This window comes from Ambystoma mexicanum, chromosome 8, assembly GCF_040938575.1.
Source record: "Ambystoma mexicanum isolate Mex_15411 chromosome 8, UKY_AmexF1_1, whole genome shotgun sequence".
Classification (NCBI taxonomy): Eukaryota; Metazoa; Chordata; class Amphibia; order Caudata; family Ambystomatidae; genus Ambystoma; species Ambystoma mexicanum.
In genome coordinates, this window is record NC_090929.1 from 731,108,162 (window position 1) to 731,117,685 (window position 9,524).

Below are 9,524 nucleotides of genomic sequence, written 5' to 3' on the forward strand. Positions count from 1 at the left end.
AGCGGAAATGTTGGACAACATTATGAGGGCTGGAGCTACCTATTTACATATAATTAGCATACAGGTAGTGTGTTCATGGGTAATAAATCGACTTTCACATGTAATGCAGTACAGAGAATATTGAGTCCTTCAAGAGGCATGAAAGAAAGCCGTTATTGTGTTGATTGTTCTCTCCACCTCCCTGCAACAGAAACAGGATGGATGGATTAAAGTTATCCTACCAGACATAGGAGTCCTGAATGGGCCCACCAGTCTTATATATCTCGCCTGATCGAGCGCTGATCGAGCGATGAGCGTGGTATCATGTTGCAAGTGGCTGCATGGCTTAGCTTACTAAATGCAAATGCATAAGAGTAATATTCTTAGCATTACTCGAGCCTACGGCCACACCACACTGAATGCGCCCGATCTCGTCTGATCTCGGAAGCTAAGCAGTGTCGGGCCTAGTTAGTACCTGGATGGGAGACCGCCTGGGAATACCAGGTGCTGTAGGCTTTTTTGTGCTCCAAGTTCAGGAAGTGAGCCATTTCTCAATTGCCTTTCAAAACTGCAAGGTCTAGCCGACTAGATGCTTAAAAGTACAAAACTCACTAGGCCCAGAGCCTACGGCCACACCACACTGAATGCGCCCGATCTTGTCTGATCTCGGAAGCTAAGCAGTGTCGGGCCTAGTTAGTACCTGGATGGGAGACCGCCTGGGAATACCAGGTGCTGTAGGCTTTTTTGTGCTCCAAGTTCAGGAAGTGAGCCATTTCTCAATTGCCTTTCAAAACTGCAAGGTCTAGCCGACTAGATGCTTAAAAGTACAAAACTCACTAGGCCCAGAGCCTACGGCCACACCACACTGAATGCGCCCGATCTCGTCTGATCTCGGAAGCTAAGCAGTGTCGGGCCTAGTTAGTACCTGGATGGGAGACCGCCTGGGAATACCAGGTGCTGTAGGCTTTTTTGTGCTCCAAGTTCAGGAAGTGAGCCATTTCTCAATTGCCTTTCAAAACTGCAAGGTCTAGCCGACTAGATGCTTAAAAGTACAAAACTCACTAGGACCAGAGCCTACGGCCACACCACACTGAATGCGCCCGATCTCGTCTGATCTCGGAAGCTAAGCAGTGTCGGGCCTAGTTAGTACCTGGATGGGAGACCGCCTGGGAATACCAGGTGCTGTAGGCTTTTTTGTGCTCCAAGTTCAGGAAGTGAGCCATTTCTCAATTGCCTTTCAAAACTGCAAGGTCTAGCCAACTAGATGCTTAAAAGTACAAAACTCACTAGGCCCAGAGCCTACGGCCACACCACACTGAATGCGCCCGATCTCGGAAGCTAAGCAGTGTCGGGCCTAGTTAGTACCTGGATGGGAGACCGCCTGGGAATACCAGGTGCTGTAGGCTATTTTGTGCTCCATGATTTGTAATTGCACAACTTCTCAATTACTTTTCAAATTTGGTATGTTTCCAAAATAATTTTATCCCGTTTTATAGCGGAAATGTTGGACAACATTATGAGGGCTGGAGCTACCTATTTACATATAATTAGCATACAGGTAGTGTGTTCATGGGTAATAAATCGACTTTCACATGTAATGCAGTACAGAGAATATTGAGTCCTTCAAGAGGCATGAAAGAAAGCCGTTATTGTGTTGATTGTTCTCTCCACCTCCCTGCAACAGAAACAGGATGGATGGATTAAAGTTATCCTACCAGACATAGGAGTCCTGAATGGGCCCACCAGTCTTATATATCTCGCCTGATCGAGCGCTGATCGAGCGATGAGCGTGGTATCATGTTGCAAGTGGCTGCATGGCTTAGCTTACTAAATGCAAATGCATAAGAGTAATATTCTTAGCATTACTAGAGCCTACGGCCACACCACACTGAATGCGCCCGATCTCGTCTGATCTCGGAAGCTAAGCAGTGTCTGGCCTAGTTAGTACCTGGATGGGAGACTGCCTGGGAATACCAGGTGCTGTAGGCTTTTTTGTGCTCCAAGTTCAGGAAGTGAGCCATTTCTCAATTGCCTTTCAAAACTGCAAGGTCTAGCCGACTAGATGCTTAAAAGTACAAAACTCACTAGGCCCAGAGCCTACGGCCACACCACACTGAATGCGCCCGATCTCGGAAGCTAAGCAGTGTCGGGCCTAGTTAGTACCTGGATGGGAGACCGCCTGGGAATACCAGGTGCTGTAGGCTATTTTGTGCTCCATGATTAGTAATTGCGCAACTTCTCAATTACTTTTCAAATTTGGTATGTTTCCAAAATAATTTTATCCCGTTTTATAGCGGAAATGTTGGACAACATTATGAGGGCTGGAGCTACCTATTTACATATAATTAGCATACAGGTAGTGTGTTCATGGGTAATAAATCGACTTTCACATGTAATGCAGTACAGAGAATATTGAGTCCTTCAAGAGGCATGAAAGAAAGCCGTTATTGTGTTGATTGTTCTCTCCACCTCCCTGCAACAGAAACAGGATGGATGGATTAAAGTTATCCTACCAGACATAGGAGTCCTGAATGGGCCCACCAGTCTTATATATCTCGCCTGATCGAGCGCTGATCGAGCGATGAGCGTGGTATCATGTTGCAAGTGGCTGCATGGCTTAGCTTACTAAATGCAAATGCATAAGAGTAATATTCTTAGCATTACTCGAGCCTACGGCCACACCACACTGAATGCGCCCGATCTCGTCTGATCTCGGAAGCTAAGCAGTGTCGGGCCTAGTTAGTACCTGGATGGGAGACCGCCTGGGAATACCAGGTGCTGTAGGCTTTTTTGTGCTCCAAGTTCAGGAAGTGAGCCATTTCTCAATTGCCTTTCAAAACTGCAAGGTCTAGCCGACTAGGTGCTTAAAAGTACAAAACTCACTAGGCCCAGAGCCTACGGCCACACCACACTGAATGCGCCCGATCTCGTCTGATCTCGGAAGCTAAGCAGTGTCGGGCCTAGTTAGTACCTGGATGGGAGACCGCCTGGGAATACCAGGTGCTGTAGGCTTTTTTGTGCTCCAAGTTCAGGAAGTGAGCCATTTCTCAATTGCCTTTCAAAACTGCAAGGTCTAGCCGACTAGATGCTTAAAAGTACAAAACTCACTAGGACCAGAGCCTACGGCCACACCACACTGAATGCGCCCGATCTCGTCTGATCTCGGAAGCTAAGCAGTGTCGGGCCTAGTTAGTACCTGGATGGGAGACCGCCTGGGAATACCAGGTGCTGTAGGCTTTTTTGTGCTCCAAGTTCAGGAAGTGAGCCATTTCTCAATTGCCTTTCAAAACTGCAAGGTCTAGCCGACTAGATGCTTAAAAGTACAAAACTCACTAGGCCCTGAGCCTACGGCCACACCACACTGAATGCGCCCGATCTCGTCTGATCTCGGAAGCTAAGCAGTGTCGGGCCTAGTTAGTACCTGGATGGGAGACCGCCTGGGAATACCAGGTGCTGTAGGCTATTTTGTGCTCCATGATTAGTAATTGCACAACTTCTCAATTACTTTTCAAATTTTGTATGTTTCCAAAATAATTTTATCCCGTTTTATAGCGGAAATGTTGGACAACATTATGAGGGCTGGAGCTACCTATTTACATATAATTAGCATACAGGTAGTGTGTTCATGGGTAATAAATCGACTTTCACATGTAATGCAGTACAGAGAATATTGAGTCCTTCAAGAGGCATGAAAGAAAGCCGTTATTGTGTTGATTGTTCTCTCCACCTCCCTGCAACAGAAACAGGATGGATGGATTAAAGTTATCCTACCAGACATAGGAGTCCTGAATGGGCCCACCAGTTTTATATATCTCGCCTGATCGAGCCTGATCGAGCGCTGAGCGTGGTATCATGTTGCAAGTGGCTGCATGGCTTAGCTTACTAAATGAAAATGCATAAGAGTAATATTCTTAGCATTTCTAGAGCCTACGGCCACACCACACTGAATGCGCCCGATCTCGTCTGATCTCGGAAGCTAAGCAGTGTCGGGCCTAGTTAGTACCTGGATGGGAGACCGCCTGGGAATACCAGGTGCTGTAGGCTTTTTTGTGCTCCAAGTTCAGGAAGTGAGCCATTTCTCAATTGCCTTTCAAAACTGCAAGGTCTAGCCGACTAGATGCTTAAAAGTACAAAACTCACTAGGCCCAGAGCCTACGGCCACACCACACTGAATGCGCCCGATCTCGTCTGATCTCGGAAGCTAAGCAGTGTCGGGCCTAGTTAGTACCTGGATGGGAGACCACCTGGGAATACCAGGTGCTGTAGGCTTTTTTGTGCTCCAAGTTCAGGAAGTGAGCCATTTCTCAATTGCCTTTCAAAACTGCAAGGTCTAGCCGACTAGATGCTTAAAAGTACAAAACTCACTAGGACCAGAGCCTACGGCCACACCACACTGAATGCGTCTGATCTCGGAAGCTAAGCAGTGTCGGGCCTAGTTAGTACCTGGATGGGAGACCGCCTGGGAATACCAGGTGCTGTAGGCTTTTTTGTGCTCCAAGTTCAGGAAGTGAGCCATTTCTCAATTGCCTTTCAAAACTGCAAGGTCTAGCCGACTAGATGCTTAAAAGTACAAAACTCACTAGGCCCAGAGCCTACGGCCACACCACACTGAATGCGCCCGATCTCGTCTGATCTCGGAAGCTAAGCAGTGTCGGGCCTAGTTAGTACCTGGATGGGAGACCGCCTGGGAATACCAGGTGCTGTAGGCTATTTTGTGCTCCATGATTAGTAATTGCACAACTTCTCAATTACTTTTCAAATTTGGTATGTTTCCAAAATAATTTTATCCCGTTTTATAGCGGAAATGTTGGACAACATTATGAGGGCTGGAGCTACCTATTTACATATAATTAGCATACAGGTAGTGTGTTCATGGGTAATAAATCGACTTTCACATGTAATGCAGTACAGAGAATATTGAGTCCTTCAAGAGGCATGAAAGAAAGCCGTTATTGTGTTGATTGTTCTCTCCACCTCCCTGCAACAGAAACAGGATGGATGGATTAAAGTTATCCTACCAGACATAGGAGTCCTGAATGGGCCCACCAGTCTTATATATCTCGCCTGATCGAGCGCTGATCGAGCGATGAGCGTGGTATCATGTTGCAAGTGGCTGCATGGCTTAGCTTACTAAATGCAAATGCATAAGAGTAATATTCTTAGCATTTCTAGAGCCTACGGCCACACCACACTGAATGCGCCCGATCTCGTCTGATCTCGGAAGCTAAGCAGTGTCGGGCCTAGTTAGTACCTGGATGGGAGACCGCCTGGGAATACCAGGTGCTGTAGGCTTTTTTGTGCTCCAAGTTCAGGAAGTGAGCCATTTCTCAATTGCCTTTCAAAACTGCAAGGTCTAGCCGACTAGATGCTTAAAAGTACAAAACTCACTAGGCCCAGAGCCTACGGCCACACCACACTGAATGCGCCCGATCTCGTCTGATCTCGGAAGCTAAGCAGTGTCGGGCCTAGTTAGTACCTGGATGGGAGACCGCCTGGGAATACCAGGTGCTGTAGGCTTTTTTGTGCTCCAAGTTCAGGAAGTGAGCATTTTCTCAATTGCCTTTCAAAACTGCAAGGTCTAGCCGACTAGATGCTTAAAAGTACAAAACTCACTAGGACCAGAGCCTACGGCCACACCACACTGAATGCGCCCGATCTCGTCTGATCTCGGAAGCTAAGCAGTGTCGGGCCTAGTTAGTACCTGGATGGGAGACCGCCTGGGAATACCAGGTGCTGTAGGCTTTTTTGTGCTCCAAGTTCAGGAAGTGAGCCATTTCTCAATTGCCTTTCAAAACTGCAAGGTCTAGCCGACTAGATGCTTAAAAGTACAAAACTCACTAGGCCCAGAGCCTACGGCCACACCACACTGAATGCGCCCGATCTCGTCTGATCTCGGAAGCTAAGCAGTGTCGGGCCTAGTTAGTACCTGGATGGGAGACCGCCTGGGAATACCAGGTGCTGTAGGCTATTTTGTGCTCCATGATTAGTAAATGCACAACTTCTCAATTACTTTTCAAATTTGGTATGTTTCCAAAATAATTTTATCCCGTTTTATAGCGGAAATGTTGGACAACATTATGAGGGCTGGAGCTACCTATTTACATATAATTAGCATACAGGTAGTGTGTTCATGGGTAATAAATCGACTTTCACATGTAATGCAGTACAGAGAATATTGAGTCCTTCAAGAGGCATGAAAGAAAGCCGTTATTGTGTTGATTGTTCTCTCCACCTCCCTGCAACAGAAACAGGATGGATGGATTAAAGTTATCCTACCAGACATAGGAGTCCTGAATGGGCCCACCAGTCTTATATATCTCGCCTGATCGAGCGCTGATCGAGCGATGAGCGTGGTATCATGTTGCAAGTGGCTGCATGGCTTAGCTTACTAAATGCAAATGCATAAGAGTAATATTCTTAGCATTACTCGAGCCTACGGCCACACCACACTGAATGCGCCCGATCTCGTCTGATCTCGGAAGCTAAGCAGTGTCGGGCCTAGTTAGTACCTGGATGGGAGACCGCCTGGGAATACCAGGTGCTGTAGGCTTTTTTGTGCTCCAAGTTCAGGAAGTGAGCCATTTCTCAATTGCCTTTCAAAACTGCAAGGTCTAGCCGACTAGATGCTTAAAAGTACAAAACTCACTAGGTCCAGAGCCTACGGCCACACCACACTGAATGCGCCCGATCTCGTCTGATCTCGGAAGCTAAGCAGTATCGGGCCTAGTTAGTACCTGGATGGGAGACCGCCTGGGAATACCAGGTGCTGTAGGCTTTTTTGTGCTCCAAGTTCAGGAAGTGAGCCATTTCTCAATTGCCTTTCAAAACTGCAAGGTCTAGCCGACTAGATGCTTAAAAGTACAAAACTCACTAGGACCAGAGCCTACGGCCACACCACACTGAATGCGCCCGATCTCGTCTGATCTCGGAAGCAAAGCAGTGTCGGGCCTAGTTAGTACCTGGATGGGAGACCGCCTGGGAATACCAGGTGCTGTAGGCTTTTTTGTGCTCCAAGTTCAGGAAGTGAGCCATTTCTCAATTGCCTTTCAAAACTGCAAGGTCTAGCCAACTAGATGCTTAAAAGTACAAAACTCACTAGGCCCTGAGCCTACGGCCACACCACACTGAATGCGCCCGATCTCGTTTGATCTCGGAAGCTAAGCAGTGTCAGGCCTAGTTAGTACCTGGATGGGAGACCGCCTGGGAATACCAGGTGCTGTAGGCTATTTTGTGCTCCATGATTAGTAATTGCACAACTTCTCAATTACTTTTCAAATTTGGTATGTTTCCAAAATAATTTTATCCCGTTTTATAGCGGAAATGTTGGACAACATTATGAGGGCTGGAGCTACCTATTTACATATAATTAGCATACAGGTAGTGTGTTCATGGGTAATAAATCGACTTTCACATGTAATGCAGTACAGAGAATATTGAGTCCTTCAAGAGGCATGAAAGAAAGCCGTTATTGTGTTGCTTGTTCTCTCCACCTCCCTGCAACAGAAACAGGATGGATGGATTAAAGTTATCCTACCAGACATAGGAGTCCTGAATGGGCCCACCAGTCTTATATATCTCGCCTGATCGAGCGCTGATCGAGCGATGAGCGTGGTATCATGTTGCAAGTGGCTGCATGGCTTAGCTTACTAAATGCAAATGCATAAGAGTAATATTCTTAGCATTTCTAGAGCCTACGGCCACACCACACTGAATGCGCCCGATCTCGTCTGATCTCGGAAGCTAAGCAGTGTCGGGCCTAGTTAGTACCTGGATGGGAGACCGCCTGGGAATACCAGGTGCTGTAGGCTTTTTTGTGCTCCAAGTTCAGGAAGTGAGCCATTTCTCAATTGCCTTTCAAAACTGCAAGGTCTAGCCGACTAGATGCTTAAAAGTACAAAACTCACTAGGCCCAGAGCCTACGGCCACACCACACTGAATGCGCCCGATCTCGTCTGATCTCGGAAGCTAAGCAGTGTCAGGCCTAGTTAGTACCTGGATGGGAGACCACCTGGGAATACCAGGTGCTGTAGGCTTTTTTTGTGCTCCAAGTTCAGGAAGTGAGCCATTTCTCAATTGCCTTTCAAAACTGCAAGGTCTAGCCGACTAGATGCTTAAAAGTACAAAACTCACTAGGACCAGAGCCTACGGCCACACCACACTGAATGCGCCCGATCTCGTCTGATCTCGGAAGCTAAGCAGTGTCGGGCCTAGTTAGTACCTGGATGGGAGACCGCCTGGGAATACCAGGTGCTGTAGGCTTTTTTGTGCTCCAAGTTCAGGAAGTGAGCCATTTCTCAATTGCCTTTCAAAACTGCAAGGTCTAGCCGACTAGATGCTTAAAAGTACAAAACTCACTAGGCCCAGAGCCTACGGCCACACCACACTGAATGCGCCTGATCTCGTCTGATCTCGGAAGCTAAGCAGTGTCGGGCCTAGTTAGTACCTGGATGGGAGACCGCCTGGGAATACCAGGTGCTGTAGGCTATTTTGTGCTCCATGATTAGTAATTGCACAACTTCTCAATTACTTTTCAAATTTGGTATGTTTCCAAAATAATTTTATCCCGTTTTATAGCGGAAATGTTGGACAACATTATGAGGGCTGGAGCTACCTATTTACATATAATTAGCATACAGGTAGTGTGTTCATGGGTAATAAATCGACTTTCACATGTAATGCAGTACAGAGAATATTGAGTCCTTCAAGAGGCATGAAAGAAAGCCGTTATTGTGTTGATTGTTCTCTCCACCTCCCTGCAACAGAAACAGGATGGATGGATTAAAGTTATCCTACCAGACATAGGAGTCCTGAATGGGCCCACCAGTCTTATATATCTCGCCTGATCGAGCGCTGATCGAGCGATGAGCGTGGTATCATGTTGCAAGTGGCTGCATGGCTTAGCTTACTAAATGCAAATGCATAAGAGTAATATTCTTAGCATTCCTAGAGCCTACGGCCACACCACACTGAATGCGCCCGATCTCGTCTGATCTCGGAAGCTAAGCAGTGTCGGGCCTAGTTAGTACCTGGATGGGAGACTGCCTGGGAATACCAGGTGCTGTAGGCTTTTTTGTGCTCCAAGTTCAGGAAGTGAGCCATTTCTCAATTGCCTTTCAAAACTGCAAGGTCTAGCCGACTAGATGCTTAAAAGTACAAAACTCACTAGGCCCAGAGCCTACGGCCACACCACACTGAATGCGCCCGATCTCGTCTGATCTCGGAAGCTAAGCAGTGTTGGGCCTAGTTAGTACCTGGATGGGAGACCGCCTGGGAATACCAGGTGCTGTAGGCTATTTTGTGCTCCATGATTAGTAATTGCGCAACTTCTCAATTACTTTTCAAATTTGGTATGTTTCCAAAATAATTTTATCCCGTTTTATAGCGGAAATGTTGGACAACATTATGAGGGCTGGAGCTACCTATTTACATATAATTAGCATACAGGTAGTGTGTTCATGGGTAATAAATCGACTTTCACATGTAATGCAGTACAGAGAATATTGAGTCCTTCAAGAGGCATGAAAGAAAGCCGTTATTGTGTTGAT

General features: G+C 46.8%; 26 non-coding genes and 3 pseudogenes across 26 annotated transcripts; all 29 read left to right on the forward strand.

The window, feature by feature from the left end:
* Window positions 1-376: 376 nt before the first annotated feature.
* On the forward strand, window positions 377-495 carry LOC138475528 (5S ribosomal RNA). The gene has a single exon (XR_011269665.1). It is a non-coding gene; the product is annotated as a 5S ribosomal RNA (ribosomal RNA).
* Window positions 496-601: 106 nt separating this feature from the next.
* Window positions 602-720, forward strand: LOC138478830 (5S ribosomal RNA). The gene has a single exon (XR_011272660.1). It is a non-coding gene; the product is annotated as a 5S ribosomal RNA (ribosomal RNA).
* A 106-nt stretch (window positions 721-826) lies between these two features.
* Window positions 827-945, forward strand: LOC138475530 (5S ribosomal RNA). The gene has a single exon (XR_011269666.1). It is a non-coding gene; the product is annotated as a 5S ribosomal RNA (ribosomal RNA).
* Window positions 946-1,051: 106 nt separating this feature from the next.
* LOC138475531 (5S ribosomal RNA) lies at window positions 1,052-1,170 on the forward strand. Its single transcript, XR_011269667.1, has one exon. It is a non-coding gene; the product is annotated as a 5S ribosomal RNA (ribosomal RNA).
* Window positions 1,171-1,276: 106 nt separating this feature from the next.
* Window positions 1,277-1,385, forward strand: LOC138473988 (5S ribosomal RNA; annotated as a pseudogene).
* A 464-nt stretch (window positions 1,386-1,849) lies between these two features.
* Window positions 1,850-1,968, forward strand: LOC138480145 (5S ribosomal RNA). Its single transcript, XR_011273855.1, has one exon. It is a non-coding gene; the product is annotated as a 5S ribosomal RNA (ribosomal RNA).
* Window positions 1,969-2,074: 106 nt separating this feature from the next.
* On the forward strand, window positions 2,075-2,183 carry LOC138473989 (5S ribosomal RNA; annotated as a pseudogene).
* Window positions 2,184-2,647: 464 nt separating this feature from the next.
* Window positions 2,648-2,766, forward strand: LOC138475532 (5S ribosomal RNA). The gene has a single exon (XR_011269668.1). It is a non-coding gene; the product is annotated as a 5S ribosomal RNA (ribosomal RNA).
* A 106-nt stretch (window positions 2,767-2,872) lies between these two features.
* Window positions 2,873-2,991, forward strand: LOC138475534 (5S ribosomal RNA). The gene has a single exon (XR_011269670.1). It is a non-coding gene; the product is annotated as a 5S ribosomal RNA (ribosomal RNA).
* Window positions 2,992-3,097: 106 nt separating this feature from the next.
* On the forward strand, window positions 3,098-3,216 carry LOC138475535 (5S ribosomal RNA). Its single transcript, XR_011269671.1, has one exon. It is a non-coding gene; the product is annotated as a 5S ribosomal RNA (ribosomal RNA).
* A 106-nt stretch (window positions 3,217-3,322) lies between these two features.
* LOC138475536 (5S ribosomal RNA) lies at window positions 3,323-3,441 on the forward strand. Its single transcript, XR_011269672.1, has one exon. It is a non-coding gene; the product is annotated as a 5S ribosomal RNA (ribosomal RNA).
* Window positions 3,442-3,904: 463 nt separating this feature from the next.
* On the forward strand, window positions 3,905-4,023 carry LOC138475537 (5S ribosomal RNA). The gene has a single exon (XR_011269673.1). It is a non-coding gene; the product is annotated as a 5S ribosomal RNA (ribosomal RNA).
* Window positions 4,024-4,129: 106 nt separating this feature from the next.
* On the forward strand, window positions 4,130-4,248 carry LOC138476771 (5S ribosomal RNA). The gene has a single exon (XR_011270792.1). It is a non-coding gene; the product is annotated as a 5S ribosomal RNA (ribosomal RNA).
* A 106-nt stretch (window positions 4,249-4,354) lies between these two features.
* Window positions 4,355-4,463, forward strand: LOC138474519 (5S ribosomal RNA; annotated as a pseudogene).
* A 106-nt stretch (window positions 4,464-4,569) lies between these two features.
* Window positions 4,570-4,688, forward strand: LOC138475538 (5S ribosomal RNA). Its single transcript, XR_011269674.1, has one exon. It is a non-coding gene; the product is annotated as a 5S ribosomal RNA (ribosomal RNA).
* A 464-nt stretch (window positions 4,689-5,152) lies between these two features.
* Window positions 5,153-5,271, forward strand: LOC138475539 (5S ribosomal RNA). Its single transcript, XR_011269675.1, has one exon. It is a non-coding gene; the product is annotated as a 5S ribosomal RNA (ribosomal RNA).
* Window positions 5,272-5,377: 106 nt separating this feature from the next.
* LOC138475541 (5S ribosomal RNA) lies at window positions 5,378-5,496 on the forward strand. Its single transcript, XR_011269676.1, has one exon. It is a non-coding gene; the product is annotated as a 5S ribosomal RNA (ribosomal RNA).
* Window positions 5,497-5,602: 106 nt separating this feature from the next.
* On the forward strand, window positions 5,603-5,721 carry LOC138475542 (5S ribosomal RNA). Its single transcript, XR_011269677.1, has one exon. It is a non-coding gene; the product is annotated as a 5S ribosomal RNA (ribosomal RNA).
* Window positions 5,722-5,827: 106 nt separating this feature from the next.
* Window positions 5,828-5,946, forward strand: LOC138475543 (5S ribosomal RNA). The gene has a single exon (XR_011269678.1). It is a non-coding gene; the product is annotated as a 5S ribosomal RNA (ribosomal RNA).
* A 464-nt stretch (window positions 5,947-6,410) lies between these two features.
* On the forward strand, window positions 6,411-6,529 carry LOC138475544 (5S ribosomal RNA). The gene has a single exon (XR_011269679.1). It is a non-coding gene; the product is annotated as a 5S ribosomal RNA (ribosomal RNA).
* A 106-nt stretch (window positions 6,530-6,635) lies between these two features.
* LOC138478857 (5S ribosomal RNA) lies at window positions 6,636-6,754 on the forward strand. The gene has a single exon (XR_011272685.1). It is a non-coding gene; the product is annotated as a 5S ribosomal RNA (ribosomal RNA).
* A 106-nt stretch (window positions 6,755-6,860) lies between these two features.
* On the forward strand, window positions 6,861-6,979 carry LOC138478023 (5S ribosomal RNA). Its single transcript, XR_011271928.1, has one exon. It is a non-coding gene; the product is annotated as a 5S ribosomal RNA (ribosomal RNA).
* A 106-nt stretch (window positions 6,980-7,085) lies between these two features.
* LOC138479514 (5S ribosomal RNA) lies at window positions 7,086-7,204 on the forward strand. Its single transcript, XR_011273282.1, has one exon. It is a non-coding gene; the product is annotated as a 5S ribosomal RNA (ribosomal RNA).
* Window positions 7,205-7,668: 464 nt separating this feature from the next.
* LOC138475546 (5S ribosomal RNA) lies at window positions 7,669-7,787 on the forward strand. Its single transcript, XR_011269681.1, has one exon. It is a non-coding gene; the product is annotated as a 5S ribosomal RNA (ribosomal RNA).
* A 106-nt stretch (window positions 7,788-7,893) lies between these two features.
* Window positions 7,894-8,012, forward strand: LOC138478862 (5S ribosomal RNA). Its single transcript, XR_011272689.1, has one exon. It is a non-coding gene; the product is annotated as a 5S ribosomal RNA (ribosomal RNA).
* Window positions 8,013-8,119: 107 nt separating this feature from the next.
* Window positions 8,120-8,238, forward strand: LOC138475547 (5S ribosomal RNA). Its single transcript, XR_011269682.1, has one exon. It is a non-coding gene; the product is annotated as a 5S ribosomal RNA (ribosomal RNA).
* A 106-nt stretch (window positions 8,239-8,344) lies between these two features.
* Window positions 8,345-8,463, forward strand: LOC138478049 (5S ribosomal RNA). The gene has a single exon (XR_011271952.1). It is a non-coding gene; the product is annotated as a 5S ribosomal RNA (ribosomal RNA).
* A 464-nt stretch (window positions 8,464-8,927) lies between these two features.
* LOC138478345 (5S ribosomal RNA) lies at window positions 8,928-9,046 on the forward strand. The gene has a single exon (XR_011272221.1). It is a non-coding gene; the product is annotated as a 5S ribosomal RNA (ribosomal RNA).
* Window positions 9,047-9,152: 106 nt separating this feature from the next.
* On the forward strand, window positions 9,153-9,271 carry LOC138475729 (5S ribosomal RNA). Its single transcript, XR_011269847.1, has one exon. It is a non-coding gene; the product is annotated as a 5S ribosomal RNA (ribosomal RNA).
* Window positions 9,272-9,524: the final 253 nt, after the last annotated feature.